Source organism: Rhipicephalus sanguineus, chromosome 8 (genome assembly GCF_013339695.2).
Source record: "Rhipicephalus sanguineus isolate Rsan-2018 chromosome 8, BIME_Rsan_1.4, whole genome shotgun sequence".
In the NCBI taxonomy this organism is placed as follows: domain Eukaryota; kingdom Metazoa; phylum Arthropoda; class Arachnida; order Ixodida; family Ixodidae; genus Rhipicephalus; species Rhipicephalus sanguineus.
The window spans coordinates 75,717,842-75,744,216 of record NC_051183.1 but is presented as its reverse complement, the minus strand read 5'-3'; the positions used below and the strand labels follow the sequence as shown (position 1 = coordinate 75,744,216).

The following is a 26,375-nucleotide window of genomic DNA, read 5'->3' as shown; positions in this document are numbered from 1 at the left end:
TTAGCCATCTTAAGATGCCTGTCGCTGGAAAGACAGTGAGCAAATATCCCATTTTCCTGATTTTTGAGGATTTTAGGGCACATTTTTTGAAACACCCTGTATAGTGACACCAGACGCTTACCTGATTTGCCCCATTATTCCCAACGAAGATATTTCTTGTGCGAGAAATCCAATTAGTTTCTTGTAAAATACGCAGTATTGCTCTATATCAACGACAACTTTTGATTGACCGTCAGATTGGTAGTTGGGTTGCCCGAATGGTTTTTTTCCCGCATCACATGCGGGCAAATCGCCTAAATGATTATCCCATGACTCGGCAGATCATCCGAAGCGTTGCCTCGCCGATAGCGATGGCACAAGTTAATCGCACTAAACACAGCTTCTAATGGTGGCAGTGACGTCGAGGCCGCGTTTCTTTCTTGGCCAAGGCCCGGGCATGATAACCAGGAAGGCGCGAAGGAAGATGAATTATTACGCGGTGCTATTTTCTGCTTTTCTTTTTTTGATGGCCACATACGCGTCGGCTTGTTCTCGGCGTTTGTTGTACTTGCTTCTTCGGCGAGTGCGGCCGTCCGCTCGCACGCGTGCACGCGTCACGTGACCACTACATCCACTGCGCGCCGTCTGCTCCGGAAGAAAAACAAGCTGGCAGACGACTCCGCCCCTGTAGCAGCGCGCAATCTGTAAGGACTTTTTCACCGACGCGCAGTTACTCCGCGTCCTTGGTTGCGTATTTATCTTCGTGCCGTCGACACACAGTTCGGACACCCCGAGACTTCACTACCTGTGACGAGTGCAGTACCTGTGAGGGCAGCAACCGAGAACACTCACTCCGTGCTTGCAACCGAGTCAACTTCGTTTTTCATTCATAATTTCTGTGCTCCAGGGCCAACGAATTCTCAGCTACCGGTGCTTCGTCTAACCAGCCACGCAGTCTCGAAATTCCAGCTGGTTCACGGACCGTGCCGGCTGGTGTTTCGGGAAACGGAAAAAGGCTACGCGGCTTCTCCGAACTTTCGTAAGTCTCCAGATGCGTTCTGTTGTCGCGCAACACACTGCTTGCCGTAGTTGGGCTGCCCGTTTACGTATCGAAGTACTCTTTGATTCCAGTATTTCATCAGTGTAGCCTGACGGTACAGTTTCGTTGCACGAACGGAACATGTTGTGGTATTGCAGTTAAATCCTTATTTCCGCCTTTCTTTGGTGGTATAGTGGTCGGCTGCTGACCAGAAGATCGCGGGATGAAATCCCGGCCGCGGTGGCCGCATTTAGATGAAAGAAAAATGATATCGGCCGTGAGCTTAGATTTAGCTTACTATCATAAAGTTATAACAAATATGCAGCATGGCTTTAGAAATGGCTCTTTCTTTCTTTTTTTTTTACTCGTGCTAACTGATTGTCTGTTTGGTTTTAAAATTGTTCGAGTAGCGTCACTTGCCTTTTTGTTTTGTTCTTTAAAGCTGTGTGAAGAAACTGATTGATTGTTTCTCTCTTTGTTATTTTGCTGTTTTGTGCCCCTACATATGTACCAGGCTGCCAAGATCTTGCATGAGATCACAGTATCTATAAATAAAAATTCGGCAGATCCCACGTAACGTGGGAATCGATGTTATGCGAAGCATGCGCGGGATGGGGACTGTGGCGTAATTTTTCACATTGAGCGAAACGTTACGAAATGACGCGAGAACACTCATATGTTGAATGGTCGCATATGTATTATGTAACCATTTGCTTACAGTTGCATAACGATGCCAACAGCGACATGGGTGTTACTAACACCAGACGCGGTAGGCTGATATGTAGTGCTTATATTCTTCAATACTGGATAGCGCAAATCCGAGGAGGAAAAAGAAGCAACACAGATGCACAGTACTGGCGTTACTCGCAACTAAGCTTCATTCAGGAAAGTTTGCCTAGATATATACACAGCCGAGTGGCACGCGCAGGCGCACTGCACGTACGTTACAGTCGCAGTTACAGTTGTTATGCCTATACTTGTCCATTATGACGGAGAACGCACGCACGTTTCACGAACCCGTGTTTATGTGTAGAAAGGGTCCTTGACAGTTCTTGAACAAAGTGATCATCCCCGCGATCAGTTAGCACCAGCAGCTGGACTGGACCTGTTAATCGGATCCGTTCGTGATCTCAGCAATGAGGTGTCTAACTCGAGTGAAGTGCGTGCTATAGTGCAGCTGGCGGAAATCCTGGATACCTATTACGATGAAATGTTTTATGATGTCTCCTGTCGTGGATGTGGCAGCGAGGTCTTTTGACGCCCTCTGCACAACCAATCCGCCTTTTACGCAGCATAAGAACCAAGCGTTGTTGGGTCTTTATAAATCAATGTTGAAGTCACCGGTAATTATGGGAGGCCTGGTTCTCTCAGCAGATTTATTATAGGAAGCATTGACCCCGGTTTTTAACCTAACCTTCTCAGGAAGCAGTGCCATGGCCGTATAATCTTTTTTTCGCAAGCCGCGAACGTTTGTTCACGAAAGTACACGGCTGCTACTGTAAGCATGCCATATCAAAACAACAATCATATGATTCGTAGTCCACGCCACAGAACATCGATAGCATGTACGGCTTCATTTCGGAGTGCATGTAGACCATTATTCATCTTTAACATGACAGAATGAGACTTACCTCGAGGTATACGTCCTACACGGTGTAATCGCGACTTGGGAAATGCTTTTCGCTTTGAGTTGGGCGTCGTTGTTGTCGATCGTCTGCTCTTCACCGTTAACGTGATTGACGAGGCTTTCTCATTTTATCAAGTTCGCTTTTCGGAAGTGCCAGTCAAGCTTGAAAATCCTTCTGAAGCCGCACTGCAAGTGGTACATTGTGAGGCGCCGCAAGTGCACCGCGAGAGCTCTGCACGTGCACAGAAGCGAGCAGCAACGCGGTGGAGAGAAGGGAAAACGTGCGCTGCTTACACCCCAGTTTCTCTTTTTCTGCCAGAGATGGCGCTGCCTGTCAAGAGCAGCAGCGCCGCTAAGCGTTGCTTGGGCAGCCTATAGCACCCCCACAATATCCAGTGAATGAAACGGCCGTGAGCGCACCATGAGAGAGGCACGTCAGTCATGCCGTACATGTCATGCATATCATGTTTTTTATGTTACGAGCTGTCATTTACGTTTGTCATACAGTCGTGTCACGCCACACCCCTTTCGTTATATATCAGCAGCGGAACGTAGAGCTCATCTCTCACTCCACTTATGAAGTCAACAGCGTGAAGGTGCGTCCACCTGGTTTCGCCGTCGTTTTGCAGCCTTGTTGACCGCGTCTCGGTAAAACGCGAAATCTATGCAGTTCCCTGCCCTGTCTCGTAACGCTACATCTGCACGGGGCTGAGCGTAAACGACGCTCAGCTGAAGGCATCTATTTCATCGTTTGAGGAGAAAACATCGCTTTCGCCTTCGAGGTCCAGTCGTCTTAGGTGAATGCACTAGGGACCCTGTGTGTTTTCGCACTGTATGACGTAACGTTCACTTGGAGATACTGTTTAGAAAAAGTTTGTTTACACTATGTACACAGGCGTCCACTGTTAAAGGGAACATCGGAGCGTGTGGCGGCCGCTCGGCGCCACGGGCGGCCGCCGGCTGCAACGAGATTCGCGCAGACGCAGTGAGCACCGTGCCCGGTGCTCTTTCGTCACGTCAACGGTTCGCTTCGCGGCGATTCGTAGAGCGGAAGCAGACGGCAGCAGACGACGAAAGAGCACGACTCACAGCGCGCACTGCGCCTGCGCGAAACTCGTTGCAGCCGCTGGCCGGCGGTGGCGCCGAGCGGCCGCCACACGCTCCGATGTTCCCTTTAACAGTGGACGCCTGTGTACATATACTAGAACCCGATGACATTCCGTTAATCAGGGTTACATACAACCGCAACATTTTACACTTCTTTAGTCCCTGCCACCAAGCTTTCGATATGCGATGTATTCCATCCTCTAGGGCCATCGTAGTTGCTCTGAGAATGGCCGTTACAGTTCAATAACTATTTTGATAGAAATTTGCATTTGCAGCAAAGAAACCGATCACCCTCATAGCGCTTCAATGCAGCAAAGGCCCTTTTAACTGAATATAGCAATACAATAATCACTTTGACGCGGCACGTAAAAAACGCGGCGGTTCATGAGTGAATTCTCAGTTTACCGTTTCAACGGATCTTTTACGATTGTTATACTTGCTGTGACAGCGCCACTGGTCCAGAGAAAGACTGAATTTCAGTGCTACGGAAATCAGTCAAGGAGGCAGCCTTACATATCATGTGCAACGATGTTTGCCCTGTAGTATTTTAACGCGATAGCTCGTTTGGCAGATATTCCGGTGTCGGCGGCATCGGCGTCTTTGATTGTAAGCCACACCTCTTTCGGTATATATCAAGAAAGCGAAACGGCCTCGGGCGCAAGATGAGCATGGTATATAAGTCATGCCGTACACTACATGCATATCATGATTTTAGGTGCGAAGCAGCTTTTGCTTGGGGCTGTGTCCGTCCTTCCATTGGCGACCGTCCGCTCGGGAACCATGTGTGCTGGCACGCGCTAGCGCCATCGAGCCGGTGTAAGGGGCTGGGTAAGATGCTGTGGCCTCTTCCCCTTACACTCTCATCAATCATGTGATGGCGTCGAGGAACGATATTCTGCAGACGCGCGACGAACCCACGTGCTCCCGCGTGGCGTGACGATGAACCCGCGTGCCGTGCTCCAACAAGAGTTCGGGACGAGTAACAGCAACAGCAACTATAGTGAATTCATGATGTGCTCCACTTGCAAGGACGCGTTAACATCGGGCAAGGTGCCCGTGATGAACGGAACTTTAAGTCAACCCATGCGCTGCTTCGCATCCCCACATGGTTCCCTTTAGTGGGAGATGGTGTAATTTTTTTTTATGTTACGGTCTGTCATTCATGTGCATCATACATTCATGCCAAGGCATACTAATTTCGGCATATATCAAGCAAGCAAAACGGCATCGAGCACACGATTTATTTATTTATTTGGTTTGAATACAAAGAAAACACGAAGACACAGAGGAAATAGGGAAGGAATAGGCTGACAACTGCCACCTAAAGGGGCAGAACGCCTGCCTGTCATTTCGGAAAGGAGAAACATAGGGGAAAGGAAGATGGGGGGGAAAGAAAGAGGAAAGAAAATATGAAAAAAAAAAACAAATAACCCAGATGTAAACACGAATAAGTGGTCACACGGAAAATGTCTATACGCGCGAGGCCAAATCGGTATTTTTTAAGAAAGTAAGTAGGGCTCGATGGGCCTGGTCACGCCGAGCAGCAAAACCCGCCGGGAACAGGCAATCATCAAGGTTCGTACACTTTAGACCAATAAGTCCATATTACTTAATGAGCAGTGCTCGCTGCATAACGAATGCGGTACACTAAAAAATTATGTGTTCTAGTGTCTCACAGGAGCCACACGACGTACATGATGGACTGTCTACACGACCTTGTCGGTATAATCGGTCACGCACTAATACAGAGCCAACTCTTAGCTTATATAAGAGGGCTCTGTCACGACGAGGCAATCCACGACCACGAATACGGGGAGGGAAAAATCCGCTTGCTACACGTTGGTCAGGGTGCTGCTTTAAAAGATGTCGGCGGATCAACAGGCGAGCGTTTTCTAACAGGCATGACATTTTTTGGCAGTCACAATCGTTGTGGGCACAACTTGAAGCTGGCTGATCGGCCTCTTCATTCCCAGCAATACCCACATGCGAAGGTATCCACTGGCAAATGAGGGACACCCCACTAGAAATAATGTTTGTGGCAGATTTTACAATGCTGCATGTAATTGGACCGTCGCAGTCTTTTCTCAACAGTCTGCTAAGGGCAGCACGTGAGCCTGTGAGTATAACAAACTTTGGTGCTACTAATTCTTCTTGAACGTATTTCAGAGCAGAACCGTATTTACAGACGCATCTGTACGCAGCGACGGCCAAGGTCGCTCTGCGGCTTTCTATTGCCCTTCGACTAACATCAGACGGGTGTTTCGCATACAGCATCCATCTTCATCAACAACTGCGGAACTATCAGCGATTGATGTCGCTTCGTGGTATGTAAATCACACCGTACTTGGCCTACGAGTCGTGAATTTTATTTTATGACATGCTATTCATGTTCATCATACGGTCACGTCACGCAATACTGATTTTGGTGTATTTACGCCGCATTTACGGCATGACTTACATGACATGCATGTCATTATTTTCATTTTGCCACCCGCCATTTATGGTCGTCATACAGACATGTCACGCCATTCGAATTTTGGTATAGATCCAATTATTGACGTGGCCGCGAGCGCCCCAACACCGTTCCATGTAAATCATGCCGTACATTACATGCATGCCATAATTTGCACTACCACCACTCAGTTATATTCGTCATGCACTCTTCTCACGCCACGCCAGTTCTGGTATGCATTAAATTAACGAAACAGCCGCGAGAGCTACCAAGACCATGACATGTCAATCATGCCGTTCATGACATGCATGTCGTGATTTTCATGGTGCGACCTGTCACTTACGTTCGTCATTAATCAGTTAGGTCATACCACTTTTGCTATATATCTCACTAACGAAATGGCCGTGAGAGCACCAAAGCGGTGGCATGTAAGTTATACCGTTCAAGCCATGCATGTCGCGATTTTCATGTTATGACCAGCAATTTATGTTCGTCACGCAGTCACATCGTGCCATACCAATTATGGTATATATCCCATTAACGAAACGGCAAAGAGAGCAGAAAGTCGTAGTCGGCTAGATCGATAGGTAGGTATACGCTCCAAGTGGCAGAAGCGCGCTAACAAATGCTTCGCATTTAAAAACACAATTTAATTTTCCGCAGCACGCTGTTGGAGAAGGGCGCCGAAAACACGAGCAAGATATTCATATTTCCTTTACTTCGCACTCTGTAATTTCGTGTTTTTGAAGGTGTGGTAATGTCGCGCACTTTACATGTGCATCACAGACTAAATGGCGCCTGCGTCTTCGTGTGAGCGTTGATCCCCTTTTGGCTTTTAGGGGCGAAGCTCCTAAAGCCGTGGGTCTGTACGTGCATGTCTTTCGTGGTACGTGACCGCCTAGTTCTATGAATTGCACCTGCGAGGAACCCACTACGCTATAAATCATCATAATTTTAGGGGCGAAGTGCACTTGCGAGGAACCCACTGCGCTATAAATCATCATAATTTTAAGTGCACTTGCGAGGAACCCACTATACGCTCTACTTCCTAAAGCCGTGGGTCTGTACATGCATGTCTTTCGTGGTACGTGACCGCCTAGTTCTATGAAGTGCACTTGCGACTCTTACGAGTTGCGAGTTCTATGAAGTGAACTAGCGAGTCTTGCGTCTTTCTTAATGATGTAATGGGCGAACTTACACGGGAGAGTTACGGTTTTACCGATGATCTCCCCTCTGAGCTTCGCCCCACTCATCATCATTCATTCCGTGAATATGGCGTGATTTTTTTCTTTCTGCCCAGCTCAGAAACTTGAGGTGAATGCCATCGAAAATTGGCTGCCCTAACCGACAAAAAAAAAAAAATTGTACGCAACGCTTAGGTCGCCGAGCGATCACTTACCAGCTGCTAACCTGGAAGGCGAGGGTACGATTCCTGGCCACGGCGGCCGCATTTAGATGGAGGGCGAAGTGCCAAGAACACCCGTGTGCCATGACTTAGGTGCATGTTAAAGAACCCTAGGTTGTCGAAATTCGCCCGGAGTTCCGCCACCAATATGTGCCCCCTTCATAGCTGAAAACTGGGCAAGGTGGCACTGATTCTTGCGTTGTGCTCTTCCCGGTGTCTCAGTCTTCAGTGCGGGCTCTCCTGCAATGATGTTCACCTTCATTTCTAGGAAAGTTGTACTGCGGAAGAACAGCAACTGTTGCTCCCTACGTTTGGAGCTGCGTCTAGAAAAGTGGGCGAACGATTAATGGTACTATGCACCCTCCCATGGGACATTTCCGAGTATAGTTTCAGCAGTACGCCGCTTACGAGAAATATTTCTATGACGAGCGCGCCGCACTAACAGTGCGCACTGTATCGAATCCTGTATGGGCGTCGTAATTGCTCTGGGCATGGGTGTTCTATTTCAGTAAATATTATGATACCAATTTGCATTTCCATCAAAGCGACCAAGCAGCCTCACAGCCATGAAGAGTGGTAAGCGCGACTAGACAGGGACGAAGAAAGAAAACAGACAAGGACACAGCACGTCCCTGTCTAGTCGCGCTTACCACTCTTCATGGATGCAAACCAACTAGCCCGCCAACGTGTTTTAGCCTTACAGCGCTTCAATGCAGCAAAGGGGCTTTTAACTTAATATGGTAATACGAGCTTTACATGACGCCGCACTTACAATATGAGAGCGCGTATGTGTGAACTTGGACGTTGTAGTTCCGGCGGATCTTTCAGGATTGCTGTTCTCACTGTGACAGTGCCGCTAGTCCAAGGAAAGAAAAGTTGGAACAGCTGAGCGCTAGTGATGCGAAGGCCGAGGACACAGCGCAGCTGGTGGCCTTGGCCTCCTCTTGTCTCTCCTCCTGAACCTCACAGCACTCCTACTCACCTTCGCTTTCCTTTCCTACCCCCTTGCTATACTATACTAAACATGGCTGTGGTATGCTTCACCGTCTCCCCTCCTCCTCACCCTCGCATCACCTCGTCAACATCACTCCCCTTTATCACCCCTTGCTATATCATACTATACATAGTTATGCTTCGCTTTACCCTCTCACTTCTACCTTTACCTCCTCGTCACACTCACTTTTTAGGGGCGAAGCTCCTTATAGCATCACCTGCTCGGTCGTCGCTCCGTCCGGCGTTCCCCCGCCATCGCGTTTCCCGTATCATTCAATAGATGGCGCTGTCCCATTGACATGCATGCAAATTGCAGTTGGGTGACGATATACTGGATGGCGCTGTCCCATAGAGATGTGTGCAATGTGGCGGTTGGGTGAATGCACGCTAGATGGCGTTTTTAGATGTGAAGCATCTTGTAGCGGAGTTCAATCTGGTGGTGGTGTGCGGCGTGACCACCCTTACTGCGCATGTGCAAGCTCTCTCCACACACATCCTCACCCTCTCCACTCTCCCTCTCTACTTCCCATTTCCCCTCCCCTCTCCACTCCCCCTCTGAAACGCATGCTCTACATGCCAAAATGCTGCTTCGCATTGCCTCATGGTCCCCTTTAGCGGGAGATGGTGTGATTTCTGACCTCCAAGGTAGTGCCTGTGTGAGATTTCTCCTGTGCGTGATTAAACAATAAAAATTCACAGCGTACATGTAAAATTGAAGTGAGCTGCAAGTCGCCATGACCCTCATCGACCCTTTAGTATAAACGCGCCCGGTCGCACGTCCTTGATGATGTACTAGCAGAGTTCACGGAAGATTCACATATGGCGCGTGTCATTGGTGGAAAGCAATCATTCGATTTAATGCGGCGACATACGCTAGGGGGACCGTTGTAATAAAATTCGCTCGCTGTTAGCGCGCTTTCACTTTTGCTCGGAGTATTCACAGTTTACCGATGATTCCCTCCTGAGCTTCGCGCCACTCTTCATCATTCAACCCGTGGATACGCTGTGGATTTCTTTCCCACCCGTTGCTATATACACTATACAAGGCTAGGCTATGCTTTACGCTCTCCCCTCCTTCATCGCCGTCTTTCCCATTATATCGCCCCTCACCCTCACTTCCCTTTCCCCCCCCTTGATATATCATACTATACATGGATGAACGAAATAAGAAAAATCGTAAGGCCTCGTGTTTCTTTGTTAGACACAACAATAACGAGAACTAAGAAACAAGCCAAGGAAAGTATAAGGGATATTATTTGTAGCAATTGTGATATAAATGTGAAGAAATTAAAGTGGATGAAAAGATAACTTGCCGCCGGCAGGGACCAAATCTGCAGCCTTCGAATAACGCGTCCGATGCTCTACCAATTGAGCTACGGCGGCGGTCATCCTCCCTCCACTTTATCAGGTATATAATTGCATTTAAAACTTGGAAGTCTAAATGCAATTTGCCGCCGGCAGGAACCAAACAAGCAACCTTCCAAAAGCCGGCAGGTTTGATCCCTGCCGGCGGCAAGTTTCGCTTTGTCCACTTTACTTTCTTCACATCTATATCGCAATTATTACACTACTCTTAAAACAAATAACGTCCCCTACACCTTCCTTAGCTTTATTATCTGCTTGTTTTCATTAAGGTTGTCACCCACCTAGCTCGTCGCGCCGCCTAGCCCCGCCAACAGAGGGCACCGTGCGACACCGATTGTGTGCTAGATATAACGCACGTTTGTGCAATGTAGCGTCTCTACCTGGGCAGCTTATACGGTCAGGCCGAGAGGTCGTAGTTCGGTTCACGGCGGCGAAACTTAATTGGGAAGCGTTTCTTAGCGAACCTTAGGAAATTTGAGCGTTTCTATCTATCTATCTATCTATCTATCTATCTATCTATCTATCTATCTATCTATCTATATCGATCTAGCTACTTCTATCTATCTATCTATCTATCTATCTATCTATCTAGCTATCTATCTATCTATCTATCTATCTATCTATCTATCTATCTATCTATCTATCTAGCTATCTATCTATCTATCTGTCTGTCTGTCGGGCTGTCTGTCTGTCTGTCTGTCTGTCTGTCTGTCTGTCTGTCTGTCTGTCCTGTCTGTCTGTCTGTCTGTCTGTCTGTCTGATCTGTCTGTCTATCTATCTATCTATCTATCTATCTATCTATCTATCTATCTATCTATCTATCTATCTATCTATCTATCGATCTATCTATCTATCTATCTATCTATCTATCTATCTATCTATCTATCTATCTATCTATCTATCTATCTATCTATCTATCTATCTATCTATCTATCTATCTATCTATCTATCTATCTATCTATCTATCTATCTATCTATCTATCTATCTATCTATCTATCTATCTATCTATCTATCTATCTATCTATCTGTCTATCTGTCTATCTGTCTATCTGTCTATCTGTCTGTCTGTCTGTCTGTCTGTCTGTCTGTCTGTCTGTCTGTCTGCTACGTCCGGGTGCTCTCGTGATCGCCTCCTTAACTTGGTGTAGACCAAAATTAGCAATGGAGGGTAACAGGATTTGACGAATATGACTGTCGGGTCATGACTTGAATCACGTGGAAATCCTGTCGCGTACGTCGTCAAACCCTTTCCTCCAGACACGTGTGGCACATAATCGTTTACCACGGGCCGCACTGTACGGGTATGCGCCACAGGTGATTAACGTAATAATAATAATAATAATAATAATAATAATAATAATAATAATAATAATAATAATAATAATAATAATAATAATAATAATATTAATACTTGGTGTTTATTGTCCCAGAACCACGATATGATTATGAAGGACGCCGTAGTGGAGGGCTCTGGAAATTTCGACCACCTGGCGGACAATTGATTGACAGTTTATATCTACCCAGGAATGGCGAGAAGAGACACTGGTAATTTAAATGCGAGAGCGTTAAGAACAACCGACATTGGTAGCGTTCACTAAACGAATGCAAAGAATAAAAATTAGGATCCCAGCAGGAATCGAACCCAAGCATTCTGCGTAGCAATCGGGTATTCTACTGCAGAGCCACTCCAGGTCCAGAAACTGCTTTAGAAAAACAGCCTATGCAGGCGTAATGGCGGTGCAACGTAAACTGCGGTTTTTGTGCTGGCTATGTAATTTAATAAGAAAACAATAAACACTACATATATACTCCTACGATACAGGCGTCATATCAGGTTAACGTCTGGAGTTCCAGCGTTGCCTCCGCGTTTATAGCAGTCCAATAAACATTACATTTTTATTTCTATGATTCAGCAAGCTATATTGAAGCGTTGCTTGACCCCGGAGGAATACATTAACGAAAGTTACGGAGGACTTTCACATCATTGCACCCTAAAGACACTTCGTTTCGATAATACTGAGGTATGTGCTCTAACGTGAGTGCTGACGTTACGTCACACCATCAGTTACCCTTTAAACGTCAATGTTGTCTGCGTCCTTGGTAAGCCCACAATGTGCACAAAACTACTACATTTACAAAAGCACGTCGATCCACCTCGTAACGCTTGTCTCAAAGCCATAAAATACAGCATAAAAGGGCTTGCTGATTGCTTCGCATGAAACCGGTTCCCACAAGGAGTGGGATCTGCCGAATTTTTCTTTATAGTTTTTTTCTTTCTCATCCGCTGGCGTTCACTTTATCAACGTCATATCCGTGACGGAAATACGTCACTGGTGGATCCGGCATAAAACACTTTCGTCTTCAAAAAAAAAAGAATGTCACAAATGAATCCGCTTAAGCCAAGCTTTTCGAGCGACGTACAGCAGCATCTAGCGAGGAAAGTACACTGACCTAGAAATACTGGGTGAGTGTCCAAAGTGGCGACTCTCGCGTGGGCCACTGGAGGGCGAACTGCCGCGCCGCGGTGCTGCGTGGTGAACTCGTGTTCTTTCTGCGCTCGGGAAGTGCGCGGGAAGCGACGGGCTTTTGCTGCGCGCTGCAGTTTTCTGCGTTGAGTTTCCACGCAAGGCATTTGAGGTCTAGTTAACTTCAGCAATACGATGCAGCATGGAGCATGCTTATGTTTAAGCGTTGTCTAAGAGCTGGGGTAGGAAGAGAATGCAAAAACTCTACCTCTTTTTCTTTCTATTCCCCATTCCCTTGTCCCCAGTGCAGGGTAGCAAACCGGACGTTCTTCTGGTTAACCTCCCTGCCTTTCCTCTTATCTTTCTCTCTCTCTCGTGTCAAGCGACATCAGCGTGGCCTAGTTCCGGTGACAGAGTCAGCGCACGGTCATGTGGTAACTGTTGATGAGTAAAAACAAGCACAGTGAACGGGCACCAGGAAAGAATGAAAATAACGTTTTTCGTGTGGTTAACCGGCCAATAGAACCATACAAGAATTAAGAGTAATGAAAAAAAAAATATTACTCGCGCAGAACCAAAAGACAATCAATCCAAACAGCGTATTATAACAATGACTGATCGGGTTTTACGTCTGAAAACCACGATATGACTATGAGAGACGCCGTAGTCGAGGGCTGTGGAAATTTCGAAGCATTTCGCCTCCGCCGAAATACGGCTGCCGCAGCCGGGATTCGATCCCACGACCATCGGGCGAACAGTCACATACCATAAATACTAGATCACCGCAGCGGGTAGTACTGTACCGGTCTCAAAATTTGGATGGTTACTAATGTAGGAATGTTCTAATTTGCAATCCGTAATAATGAACTGGCATCAATAAGTTGTACTTCCACACAGTGGTCTGCACAGTAAAGTCTGCACAGTAAAGCATACCACTTGCAGCCTCCGAGTAGGCCGAGCGACCGCAGAAGAGAGCGGCCATTTTGAATTTTCACGCAGCTTGGTCAGATTTGACCATAAGATTCTTGAGAGGCGCAAGCGACAGGTACTTTCGGTTACTGCGAAGGAAAACACAGCCTCCGAGATTTGTATTGCGAATATGGCGTTTATGACGTAATTGCTCGCGAAACTAAGGCCTTCAAGATTCTCGTTTGCCTCCGCCATCGCGTGGGCGTAGACTCATCATCATCGGTATTTGTCGGAGGAGCGGTAGCTGTAGGCATGGCTGTAGGTAGCGGGTTGGAGCTCGCGTGGTTCGCGGTCGGACTCGTCGCGCTGGTCGTGTTGCGTGTGCTTATTTCTTGCACGCCTACGACTGTTTGTGCCAAAAGAATCACATGCGTTGATTACATTTCTGTGGCGTTTCCATCGGTCGACTGGATCGTGGCTGAGTGCGCCAGTGCGTGCACCAGTGACGAGCTTTAGCTGTTGGTGGAGCTAGGGTCATTTTCTACGACGATCGCTTTCGGGGGTACTTTCACTTTCGTGGGGCCTTCGACCATCTGCTCTGAGCCACAGTGGCCCGACACTATGCCAACAGTGCTTCATGATCGCTCGGAGACGCCGACGCAACCGGCGACAACTTCGCGTAGGTATCGCCATAAATCATAGCCAAGCAGGTGGAGGCCGTGGTGGCACTAGATTTATTAAAAATATATGACACTGTAGCTGCTAGAAAAAAAAAACTTTTTTTTCATGCTGTTCGGGCGTGAGTGAACGCGCCAGGAAACGTCGCACGGTTATTTCAAGCGTAAGCATTGAAATAAAATTCTGTACCGCTAAATATTCTTTCGTTTTTCCTGTTTCTCGTCTCTTGCGTTTCCCGGCTGTTACATTTATTTCTTACAGTCCCTTCAAAAACGTATCAGCGGGGTTCTACATGTAATGTGCTCTTCGCTCTGTAAGAATGTCCCAGTTTCATATGATGAAATGCTGTACACGCGCGCTTTTCGTGCACCTGATGATACTGTGCCAACCGCTGTGTGTACTTTCAGCAGCAGTGCACGCAGGCAGCCTAGGGAATGCGACAGCGCATGGGCTCGTAGCCAAGCAAGCGAGTGTATGCACTGCTTTGTTAAAAAAACCTGCGCTCCTCTAGTCGGACTCAAGGGCAACAATTTCGTCGCGGTTTTCATTAGTTTTTGCTTCTTGTCTGGTTTGTTTGGATGGGAGCCAGCGTTCCCGCAGAGCGTCGATATAACCTTGTGACACAATGCGACACACGCCTTACGTCATCCTTTTACGGGCAATCCGCAACGCGAGCGACAGAGACAGAGCTGTGAAGAGAGTCGCTGCCACGTGGCGACATTCGCGTTGAAGTTTGAGCGCGACATAACTTAGACGAGCAAGGGAACACTACAGCGGCGAGACACGAGCGTGGACTGAGTGCTCTGTTCTTTTCTGTTTAACTGGTTTACTGTGGAGAGGTTGAGGATTCTATCACTCCGGCTACTTCATTTCTATAAGTCCTGCAGCAAAAAAATTAAAAAAGTAAAATAATAATAATAATAATAAAATAAGTGGTTACCCAATTTACTCGTTCGTCAAAAATGAAGAAGTAACGTGATTACTATATTAATTTTACTTATTTACGTTTGCTTAATCTACCTAAATTTATTTATTTTGTCGCTTATTTACTTTTTACTTAATTACGTTGATGTACTTATTTACGCCTGCTTGTTTACTATTTATTAAGTAGCTTTTTTACTTTACTTGTTCATCAAAAATGAATAAGTAAAAAAAAAACATATCGCAAACTGAAACACGTTAACGCCTTTTTCTGCAGAATTTTCGAAGTAATAGTAAAAAGTAAGTGCATTCCAATTACAAGATTTCTTAATGGTGTTGAATAGAATCCTACAGAAAGTCAATGGCATTGAGGTTGGAGAAAGTTAAACCGCCTAGCGTTAAAGAATGCCAGGCGGTTTGATCTTCTCGACAACATTTCACTATGGGCTCTCGCAAGACGCCAAAGATGCGTTACAACATTAAAATCAATCAATCGATCTGTCACTTGGCCAGCCAGTTAGTCGATTGATCAATAGATGAATGAGTCAGTTGAGTACATCAATATTTGGTAGTCTCGAGTGAAATTTCAAGCCGGAAAGAAATATTTTTTATTCATATTCTAAATTTCGAACACGTGGACACTCACGCAAGAAAGAAAGAAAGAAAGAAAGAAAGAAAGAAAGAAAGAAAGAAAGAAAGAAAGAAGGAAAGAAGGAAAGAAGGAAAGAAGGAAAGAAGGAAAGAAAGAAAGAAAGAAAGAAAGAAAGAAAGAAAGAAAGAAAGAAAGAAAGAAAGAAAGAAAGAAAGAAAGAAAGAAAGAAAGAAAAAGAAAGAAAGAAAGTGCTCGCAGATCCAACGCATTGTTGGTATCTAAATCGCGAACATTGTAGCCGTGCATGAAGACGCGAGCACAGCCTCATGGCTTGTCTGCGTCACAAGGTCGAAGGTTATGTGTGACGTATGTATGCGGAAGAACCTTGCTTACATATAGGAGCATAAACATGACGCAAATGTAAATGCACTTAACCATGTAATTCCCAAACAAATTGTTACGTGCCGGTCTTGGGCGAAAATTCTAAATGTTTATTTCCATCCTTGAAGTTCGAGCACACTCTGTCAGAAAAACGAGGTTACCTGTTACTCTCTTTGGGGAGTCCTGACTCGCCATATATAACTCTTTAAAGGTGCACGCTAACTCTCTCATGGCGATTTATACTTTCTTCGGAGAGTTGTTGAAGGCGTGTCTCTTCAAAAGGGGGTTAGCGCGTGCCCTTAAAGAGAGCTATATAAATGGCAAGTCAGGACTCCCCAAACAGAGTAACATGTAATCTTTCTTTTCTTGCTTACAGTACATTTGTCCGGAAAGCAACCAACAAGAACGAAATAGCATTTGAACAAAAGCTTGATTACTGTAATAAATAAAGAGCAAATGGTTTGTTCAACTATCCGCAGCTGCTTAAACGCTGCACTACATCAAAACCGAAACTATGGGCTCTGTGTTCTTCTACGTGCTCAAATCGCCATCTTGAGGCATAAAGCTCAGGGTAGCACGTGTCAGTTATTTATTTATTTATTTATTTATTTATTTATTTATTTATTATTTATTTATTTATGAATACTGCGATCAATCTTTGAAAGATCATAGCGTTGTGGGTACAGGCGTATCCCTTCAGTACTTCTTCTCAGGGGCGTAGCCAAGGGGGGGGTTGGGGGGGTTCAAACCCCCCCCCGAAATTTTTCAATTTTGCTTGCGTATATAGGCACGCACACATACAAATACACGCACGAACATACATAAAGTAGGTTGAACCCCCCCCGAAAAAAATTTCTGGCTACGCCCCTGCTTCTTCTGGTCACGAAAATTTGCCGTCACGCTATAGGGGACCTTGATATGACGCGGAAAGCTGCCGCGCCGCGGCGCCACCGTCGCTTAGAGGCCCCCTTCTTCGGGTTGATTCCGCAGAGACCGCAGATGCGGCCGGCGCGAGCTGAAAGTTTTCACGTGTACTCTCTATCCGTGATTGCTTTTCGGATAAGAGCCAAATTCAGGTATTGTATAGTTGAAGCGGCACGTTCGCGTGACGATGCCGTTTAGGAGCTGTGCACCGAGGTGCCGTTTCGGCTACAAGGGCTCTACCGAAAAGCTATCGCTATTTTGCATGCCAAGTGTTCGTGGGTAGTTCGAGAACTGAAAGTGGATCATAACGCGGCAAGAAACGGACAGCTTCAGCATCGATTCGAAGCAAGTGCGTGTGGGTGCCACGCATGTACCTTGATCCATCGGGCATCATCTGTGTGGACAATTTCACGATAAACGGTGACGCCGTATTGTTGCGAGACATAAGCCGCGCCTCAGGCCTAACGCCATTTCTTGTGGGTTCCACTGCCACGGCCAAGCCTAGTTTACGAATCGGAAGTCGCGACCACGGACAGTTTGAACGCCACTGAAAACACTGAAGCGGCCTCTAGAGCCATCGTGTGGAAGAGGGGTTTTTCATAAACGGGTCATTAGCTATTTATTTTAACAACAACAGAAATAAATAAATAAATGAATAAATAAATAACAAGATGCAAGATTTCTGTGTCAGTACTCATTTAAGATGTCTTTTGATTTATACACTACCCCAGTGATAAGTGAAGGCGAAAAATGTCTGTTATTTCTCATAAGCCTTTGCACGGCTTCATTTCCTCCTGAAAAAGATTGCGATTACAATCCTAATAAACGTCCTGGTTCGCCAAGAAAGTACGGCACTGAACACAAACGTACGTCAATCCTCGTCACCCTGCTCGTGAGAGATAGAGATTAAGAAGCGCAATGCTTAGTGAGGCGGACATATTAATCTATGCGGTTTTCATCTCGGATATTGACATCAACAATCGCGTTAGAAAACTGTGCCGCACGATTGGACAGATACGCACGAAAACTAGCAAAGCCTTCGAGGCCTTAAAACGACAACAGTTCCCATCAAGCAAGCGTTTCATTGACGACTACGATCTGCCGATGTATCTGTTCCAAACAGATTACCGGCAAATGCAAGCTCACGTCCTATAACATTTTCTGTTACGTAAAGTTAGTCCGTAACCGCTGCTGGAACGACACGCGTGCAATGAGAAGTTCGGGAATTAACAGTGCCCGACCTTGAGCTGAAGTTTTCGTGCATTTAATGCTAACACCGCTGATGTCTCACTCTCTGTACAGCGCATCACAGTAACGTCAGTCTTTTTTTTTTTTTAGGCCTGTTGGGCCAACCAAAGACAAACTTCGCAGTAACAAAATGCCTATGCGCGTCGGCTGCTGGCACACTAAGCCGCCAGCTGATTTTGAGATTGTGAGAAAATACAAGCGTCGCCTACGGTGGCCGCTCCGCTGGGTGGCCCTTCTTTTACTGCGGCGCCCCTAGCGGCCGCCGCTAGCTCTATATTAAACTGAGGCAGCAGTTTCGTGACCAGAAACGCTATTCAAGGACTATGGTACAGGTCACAAGATATACATGCTTCAAGATATACATGCTTCAGGTGCAATAACACAGTAATAACTATGCTATACACAAAAGCTTTATACAAAACGATGTTACGTATGATACATTGGGATTTAACAGGTTAAAGGGGTACTGACACGAACATTTTCAGTTGTCGTTTTCTTTTTGCGTCAAATGAAAGGCCAAGCCCTCAAGAGCCTAGAAAACGTAGCGCTAAGCGTGAGTGTACCCTGAAAAAGTAATTACAGTATGTTTTTAAGTGCTAGTTTTGGTGTTGGTAGATGAAGTAGTTTTGGTTCCTACTGTACCCTGACGTCACAACACGGTATGAGCTTCTCGTCACGTGCTCGCACAATATATAGTGACGTTTCCACGGACGCTCCACATTGTGGCTCCATTGGTGGCGCACAAGCAGCCATTTTAATGTTTTGGTGACACACAAGCAGCCATCTTGGAAATTTTGGTGCCTGACGTCATCACAACTAGCCAGACCGCTGTGTGAAGTCACGAGAATTAAACTGTAGCCTGACGTCAAGCTAGTGTCGATGTCGGTAGGTGCTTCATGTTAAAACTGATTTTAATATCAAAATAAAATATCTTATCAGTGTTTGCTGAGCTTCGCACTTGCTCAGAGCCATCTCTGCATGCAGGAGATTTATATGGTAGAGTGCACTCGCCTTCCAAAGAAGGTGTCACTACCCCTTTAAGGCTTTTTGTGCTACTGTCGCACATCCATTCTGGGAGACTGACACAGAATCGGCGCTAACTCAGTTTCGTGTACCGGGTTGCGCAACTTCCAAACATTACGAAGCCGCCTCCCACTTGTATATTCTGACCTGGTGTGCCTAAGTTTGATATATATATATATATATATATATATATATATATATATATATATATATATATATATATATATATATATATATATATATATATATATACCCAGTGTATATTCAGCAAGAAAACCTAGGTGAACAGAGAATATCGGGTAATAGGCAAGAAAGCTTTGCCGAAAGGGAAAAAAAACCCGGTAACGTATCTGCGTGCTTCACTGCAAATGTCGTCTAAAGACGATAGAAGAGGCGCTGCGTGAGATATGGACGCCATCTGGCAATACGTCGGGAAACATGGGTGCTGTGTTGCGGGCTGGTAGTCCCGGCGCAGCAGCAGGCGAAGACCGGCGGTGACCAACGCGACCGGCGGGGACGCAAGCCAGCCCGAACACGCGGTTTGGCGCGAAGCGCCGAAGCAGAAGAAACGTCCGCACTCAACGAGTACTCCCCACACGCTCTTTTTAGATGCGAAGTATCTTAAGGCGGAGCTCAATCCGGTGGTGGTGGTGGTTGAGGTGGTGTGCGGCGTGACCACCCTTACTGCGCATGGCATACCCTTCCCACACACCTCCTCTCCACTCCCCCTCATCATTCCCCCTGTCCTCTACCCCTCTCCCCTTCCCCTACCCTTTTCCTTTCCCTCTTCACTTCCCCTCCCCCTTTCCACTCTTTCTCTGAAACGCGGGCTAGACATGCCGAAATTCTCTCCTGCGCAACGCCGCGATGAGCTCGAGCGCATGCGCGTCCCCTCTCCTTCTCTCTCCTCTCCTACGCTGCACCCCTCTCGCCCACCTGTCGACCGCGTTCCCCGCTCGCCCTGTGAGAATTAACGGCCAGGCTAGATGGAAGATACGACGCGCGTAGCGTCCCTCTTCGCGTTCCACGACGCGAGGTCGTAGCGTGCCCAACGAACGCCAACGGAACGCGATCGTGCAAGTGCTCCGGCTTCGCATCGGCTCATGGTCCCCTTTAGCGGTAGATGGTGTAATTTTATTTACACGTCGCCTGGTTAAAACAGGAATGCCAGAGCGGCGCCCCATGACATTCGTATAGTGCAATACAGAACCGAAACCGAGAGACAACAATGAGCTCGTGCAGAGCGCATGGAGGAAGGCAAGTTTCAGTGCAGTCGCATTTTCAGCGCAGCTTAAGAAACTAGGGTCTTTAGAATTACGTATGTATGCATTTTCTATTAAAGGAACACACCACCTAATACTTACCTAGTGATGTTGTACCTCAGATATGCGTAATGTTTGCTTTTTGATCGACAATGTACACAAGTATGAACCTAGTGAGCCGTACAATATGGCTGGCTCTTGGGCAAGTGGTTCAACATTGACCGAGTTTTTGAATCGAGGGACGTGCCGTCAAACAGAAAGACAGACCAAAATTTCTGCGTTTAAGTTCCCCAAGAAAGACTATCGTCTTTGAAAAAACACGCTAGGACCCACATCGGCAAAAGACGTTATTACTACCACGAAACGGCAATCAAGTGACAGCTGTACCACATCTGTAATTGCCTCACACATTGCCATCTTTGTGCAGCATTCGAATATGGCTTTTTAAGCATTTTTATTTGAGCTTTATATTTAATTACGATCGTTACTTGGACGCCCCCACCCTTTCCCTCCTTCATCACCCTTTCCGTTTAGTCCCGCTTTCGCGGCTGCGCGAACATGCCTGCTGCAGATGGACTCAACGGATGGTTTTGTTGAGCCGACGGTCCGATTACAAGCGCAATAAAAAAAAATAAAGAAATATTCGGAAGCCCTTTTCCTACCGGGAAAAGCTTGCCACCTTTTCCTACCGGGAAAAGGGGGCAAGCGAAGCTTGGTGTGTATGTGCGTCACCTACATTTCTTTCTTTCTACCTTTCTTTTTTTCCTCTTTCGTTCTTCCTTTGTCTCTTTTTTCTTTTCTTCTTTCTCATTACGCAATGCTCCCTCCTAACTGTTTCCTTCCTCGATGCCGGGAATGGAGTCTTCACCCACAGGCCTTGCAGCGTAACAATTCCTTTGCTACAGGCAACAATGACGGTCACGCGTTCATATCCATGCAGCAATGAAATATGGCAACGTGAAATGAAAAGCCACCTCGATAACTTCGATAAAGGAAAGGATTTCCGTATCGGAAACGGCTGATTCGGCTGAAACGGCTGAAACGGTCCCTGGTTCGTTCCCGGGTTTCGGCACCATGTTGTGAACGAACAGACCGAAGAGCCACAACGGTTAGAACCGTTTATTTTTACGATTAGAACGTGAATAACATGATGATGATATGTCTTCTTTTTCTTCTAATTCTTCTTCGTCTTCTCCTTTGTCTTCCTGTTTCTACAGCCGGCAAGCCGACGATCGAGAAAGCATCAGTTATTGAAAAACTGCGCATGTAAATACGCGTGTGACCAGCGCATCTTTCAGGGCCTCATTTGTGCACACTCGCATTTCTGTTCACTCTATATGGCGCAGGCTTTTTCGGGAACTATGCCGCCGCCGCCGCCGCTACCGAAATCTGCAACTCATCGAAGCTCCGCTTAATAAGGAATGGTTTAGGTCAAAACACCGAGTCGAGTTTAAGGACATTCCAGAATACGGATGTGGTCTTGTTTTCTGGGTGTTGGGGCAATACTCGGAACGTAAGGAATTCAAAAAAAAAAAAAGTTATCGTTACAAATATAACCTGAAACGAGAAAGACCGATTTTTGCTCCTCGCTATCGAAACGCTGTGGGAACATGAGCACTCGTTCAAGATAGAAGAAACTGCTGGTGCAGGCTGTTTGTCGATTGTTAGGAACAGGATTTCAGCGTCCATTGGACAGACGTCAGCGCCACGTCGTCAACACCTGTAGGTCAAACGTATACGTGCACGTGACCCAGCTTATGAGTACTCGTCATGTGAATCTTGCACTGCGTAGATAAATACACAGGTTTCGAGTGGCGCGCGCGGCGCCTTCGCGGCTGCACGGGCTCTCAAGTGCGACGTTGTCCTTATCGGCATTCGCACGCGACCTGATGAACTGTGTCCGGAAGCAGGAGAAAAGCATCCACCGATAAAGCGTCCAGTGGACAGGAATGTAGGTAGGGGAAAGGGCAGGGATCGAGGGGAGGTCAGTATACGATACCGTGCTTGCTTTCGTGATATTCCATGTGCGGTTTCAGTTTAGATTAGGAGAACCAGTCAACACTGGACTCGATCGGTCCTCTGTCCCCTTGTGGGAAAAAGTCCGGTATGCTCCATGCCACCTGTATACAAGACCACATGGAATTTGGTGTGAAAAACTGGTATGTTCCCATACTAGCCAACATCATCCTATTATGTTCCGTGGAATCATGTACAAGAATATGGGCTACCACTGACACTCATGCTATCTTTATGATCTTCGCATGTATACTGAAACCTGCAGCGAGCCAAAATTCCCAAAAGGGTCCCCTAATGCATGCGCCTAAGACGACTCGAAGGAGATAGCCATCTGCATTTTAGTACATGTATTATCGTTGTGCCCCTTTAGGTGGCAGTTGTCAGCCTGTTCCCTCCCTATTTCCTCTGTGTCTTCGTGTTTTCTATGTATTCAAACCAAATAAATAAAAAATAATACCTGCCACTCTCCGAAAGCTTTCTGCACATAGCGTGATTATGCGTTGCCTCCAGGATCGGAGGCATTGGAAGCTTTGTGCGCCTCGTCTGGTTTTGCACTGCCTTTGTGATCTGCACACCTTTGACGAAGCGACGTTGTGATGTGATGACTTCATCATGGGACGTCACCTTATGTGACGGCACAGAGACTTCACGATGACGTCACATATATCGGCTACTTGTGACGTCATGGTGACGTCATCAAGCGATGCCTTTTGGCATCAGTAGTGTTGACGCCGACGCCGGGGGACGCCAACACCGACGGTCAATTTTCGCGCTTGTTCTAAGGGAGGAGGAAGAGAAAGACGGAAGGAGAGGGAAGTTAGGCAGATGTTTTAACGGCAAAGCTGTTTAGCAAATCGTTCCTTGTCCGGCGAACCAAAAAAGCTATCATCGTCATAAACGGGTGTGTGCCACAGAAATTGGGTAAATCCCACTGCTCACCACTGGTCCACTAGAAATGGAGAAGGCAACTGTTGATCCCACAAGAAATGGCTGCGACGCAATGGCGACGAGCCGAAGTCCCCGAGTACGTACAACGAGAGAATACTAGGTAACGGGATGGGCAACGGCGGCTGGGAGAAGAACCCGAAGCGATGGAAGGCCTACGCCAACGACGACGTGCCCGTAGATCTATGAGAAATGCGAACGCTTGGTTTCAGCGTGAGTTTCTGTCTCTGGAGTTTGGACATTCGTGTCGTGTCTGTGACTGTCTGTGCTTTAACTCGAACCTCTCTGCGTGGAAACAACCTAGCATCACCCAGCTAAAGCCTAGAAACAACCTAGAAACAGCCAGATTATAATCTTCAAAATCGTCCGGTTTCGCTGTTTCAAGCTTTGCGCGGCTCAATGCAAGCTTCGCCATTCTTTTTTTATGCTGTTAGTGTTTTCCTTCATGGAAACAAAACGAATGCGTTTTTAAATTCCTAATTACAAACGTATTCCTATAGTAGCACTGAATCAACAAGAAAAAAAAATCAATAAAAAAGAATAAGACGTTCGGGAATAAAACAACAACAACAACAACAACAACAACAACAACAACAACCAGCTGGCTACCCTATGGAGGGGAAGAGGGTGAGAGGACTAAAAGATGCCAGAAAAGTGAAAAGTGACAAAAAAAGGAAGAAGAAGAAAAAGAAAGGAAAAACAGAACAATAATACGACGAACGACACTGCATAAAGTATGTCTCTAAGACCAGTTGTCCACAGCAAACGCAACAAGGCTCACAAAGCCTCCTGTGCCGAGGAAGGTCTCGGCCAGTGTCCTAAGACCTTTAGCAATAATACAATGAAGCCGTATTGCTTGAGTGACGACAGTACATGTCATCTACCTTGTTATCTGGTGGGTCCGGCTCCATTTTCGACACGTGCCTGCTTTCGGGAAGTCGATTGTTTTGGGCGCCTCTTTAGTGTGCTAGTTCTCCTCGTCTGACAGTTCAAACCGATCATTTTGGAACAGCGCAAAAGACGAAATACACAAAAGTAGACTTAACAACGCGAGCGCTGACTGACAACTGAGTGCTTTACTCAAACCGATCAACCTTTAACTCAGACAAGCCTTTCCGGTTTTGGAAAACCCAGCACGCGTCAGATACTCATACCCCCCCCCCCCTCTCCCCACACACGTATTCTGTATGCTCTGCGCATGTAACGCTATGTGATCCTGCGTGAAAACACGGTCCTTAAAAAAATCCAGCAAATTGCTTGAAGTAACAGGGGTGGCGGGCTGGGTTCTTTTTCAACTTTATCGTTGTGCGTTCTGGAAGTAAATTCTTGTCGTACTACTGCCGTGGGAGTTCAAACTGATGGAAACAGTACTGCTGAGAATACCTTAGTTAAGACACCTGCTCTGGGCTCGGCGAATGCCTGTATTGTTGCCTTGTGAAGAACTTAATAATAAAAGCGTTGATAAGCGTATCGAATGAATCCCACAGCTAAATATTTCGCTTAGACTTTTAATGATTAAACTTCATAATACATTAGTAAACGTTTGAGCAGTCTTCGGTCGTTTAAGCTTCTGTCTAAATGGGTACTTTCAGTCAGAATAAAAAAAAAAAAAACGGAAGCCACTTGGCATGGATATGTGTTCATCCTGAAACCTTCAAACGGAGTTTATTGAAAGTGAGTGTTGTTTTTGTAGTATAAGCAATTGATCTATCATACAAAACATGGATAACAGCTTTTTTTTGCAGCGACATGTTGCATAGTAAACCTCAATATTAATTTCCATACTTAAATAATGCGGTGCTAACGCTTGCATTGAAATTAGTTTTCTCCTATTTTGAAAGAAGTTTCCGTATGCACTGCATGCAAACAGAGCTGAAAGCGGAAGGTCGGTTCTTTGTTTTTGAAGATTACCCCAGCGTCTGGCAACACGGATCCTATATTACAGTACCTTCAAGCAGGGGCTAGCCAGAAATTTTTTTCGGGGGGGGGGGGTTCAACCATACTTTATGTATGTTCGTGCGTGCGTTTGTATGTGTGCGTGCCTATATACGCATGCAAAACTGAAAAATTTCGGGGGGGGGTTTGCACCCCCCAACCCCCCCCCCCCTTGGCTACGCCCCTGCCTTCAAGAAATCCACTCCCGGACTTCTCGCATGCCAGCTTTTTTTCCCAGCTTCTGCTTCGCTGACCCGAGCTGTCTATCAACGTTTGCTCGAAGTCAAGACAAACACGGAAGTTCAGAACCGATAAAGGCATCGGAAAGAAAGTATCTGGTGTTTAGCATTTTCAAGGATTGACCAGAGAAGCAATCAGTAGACTGTCAAATATTACGAACGATAATGGTGCTAACCATAAAAATTATTTGCTTCCGGTTAAGGCTCTCGTTTTTGTTTCTTTGTGTGCGGAAAAGTTTGAGTCAGCTTTGTTGACCTTGTGGAAATATGAAAGACAAGACGGCAGGCTGTTTTGAGCGTTGGCTCCGGCGACGAAATTTGAGCATTGCATGCGCTGCCAAACTAACCAGTCTTCGTAATAAGGGATGTAAATACCGAATATGTAGAAGCGTAAGCGGGCAAATTAAAGCATTCCTTATTGTCATTTCTTCTTCAGAAAATATTTTTTTCTCTTTTAAAATGTGGAATAATTGCGTGCAAACGTTATTAGTGCGTTGAGGTTCATATTCAACTACTATCTAATATACGGAAAGTATAAGTTTGAGTGTACTTATTTCGTTCATGATGTGCGGCCTTGCGTGGTCCAGTAGCTACTCGATGTGTATATATATTTTCGAATATAGACTAAAATATTCGAAGACCGAATTGAGGATCACAATGTTAAATTCGCACAACCAAACTTTCGAACATTGGTATTCTCCGTTCAAGCTTATTAGCAACGGTATGGCGCTGCCAAGCTCGAAGACGAGGGTTCGATTGCCCACCACGGTGGCCACATTTTGAAGGAGCCGAAATGTGATGGAACCCATGTACTTACGTTTAGGGGTACTTCTGAGAAGCCGAAGTGGTGAACTGCATGTTGTGATATG

At 46.2% G+C, this 26,375-nt stretch overlaps 1 protein-coding gene across 1 annotated transcript in view; it reads left to right on the top strand.

Moving 5' to 3' along the window:
• Window positions 1–736: 736 nt before the first annotated feature.
• Window positions 737–26,375, top strand: part of LOC119402109 (mitochondrial uncoupling protein 2) — a 64,231-nt gene continuing 38,592 nt past the window's right edge. Inside the window, exon 1 of the mRNA XM_037669220.2 lies at window positions 737–1,018. The gene's annotated coding sequence lies outside the window, so the exon portion shown is untranslated. The remainder of the gene's footprint in view (window positions 1,019–26,375) is intronic.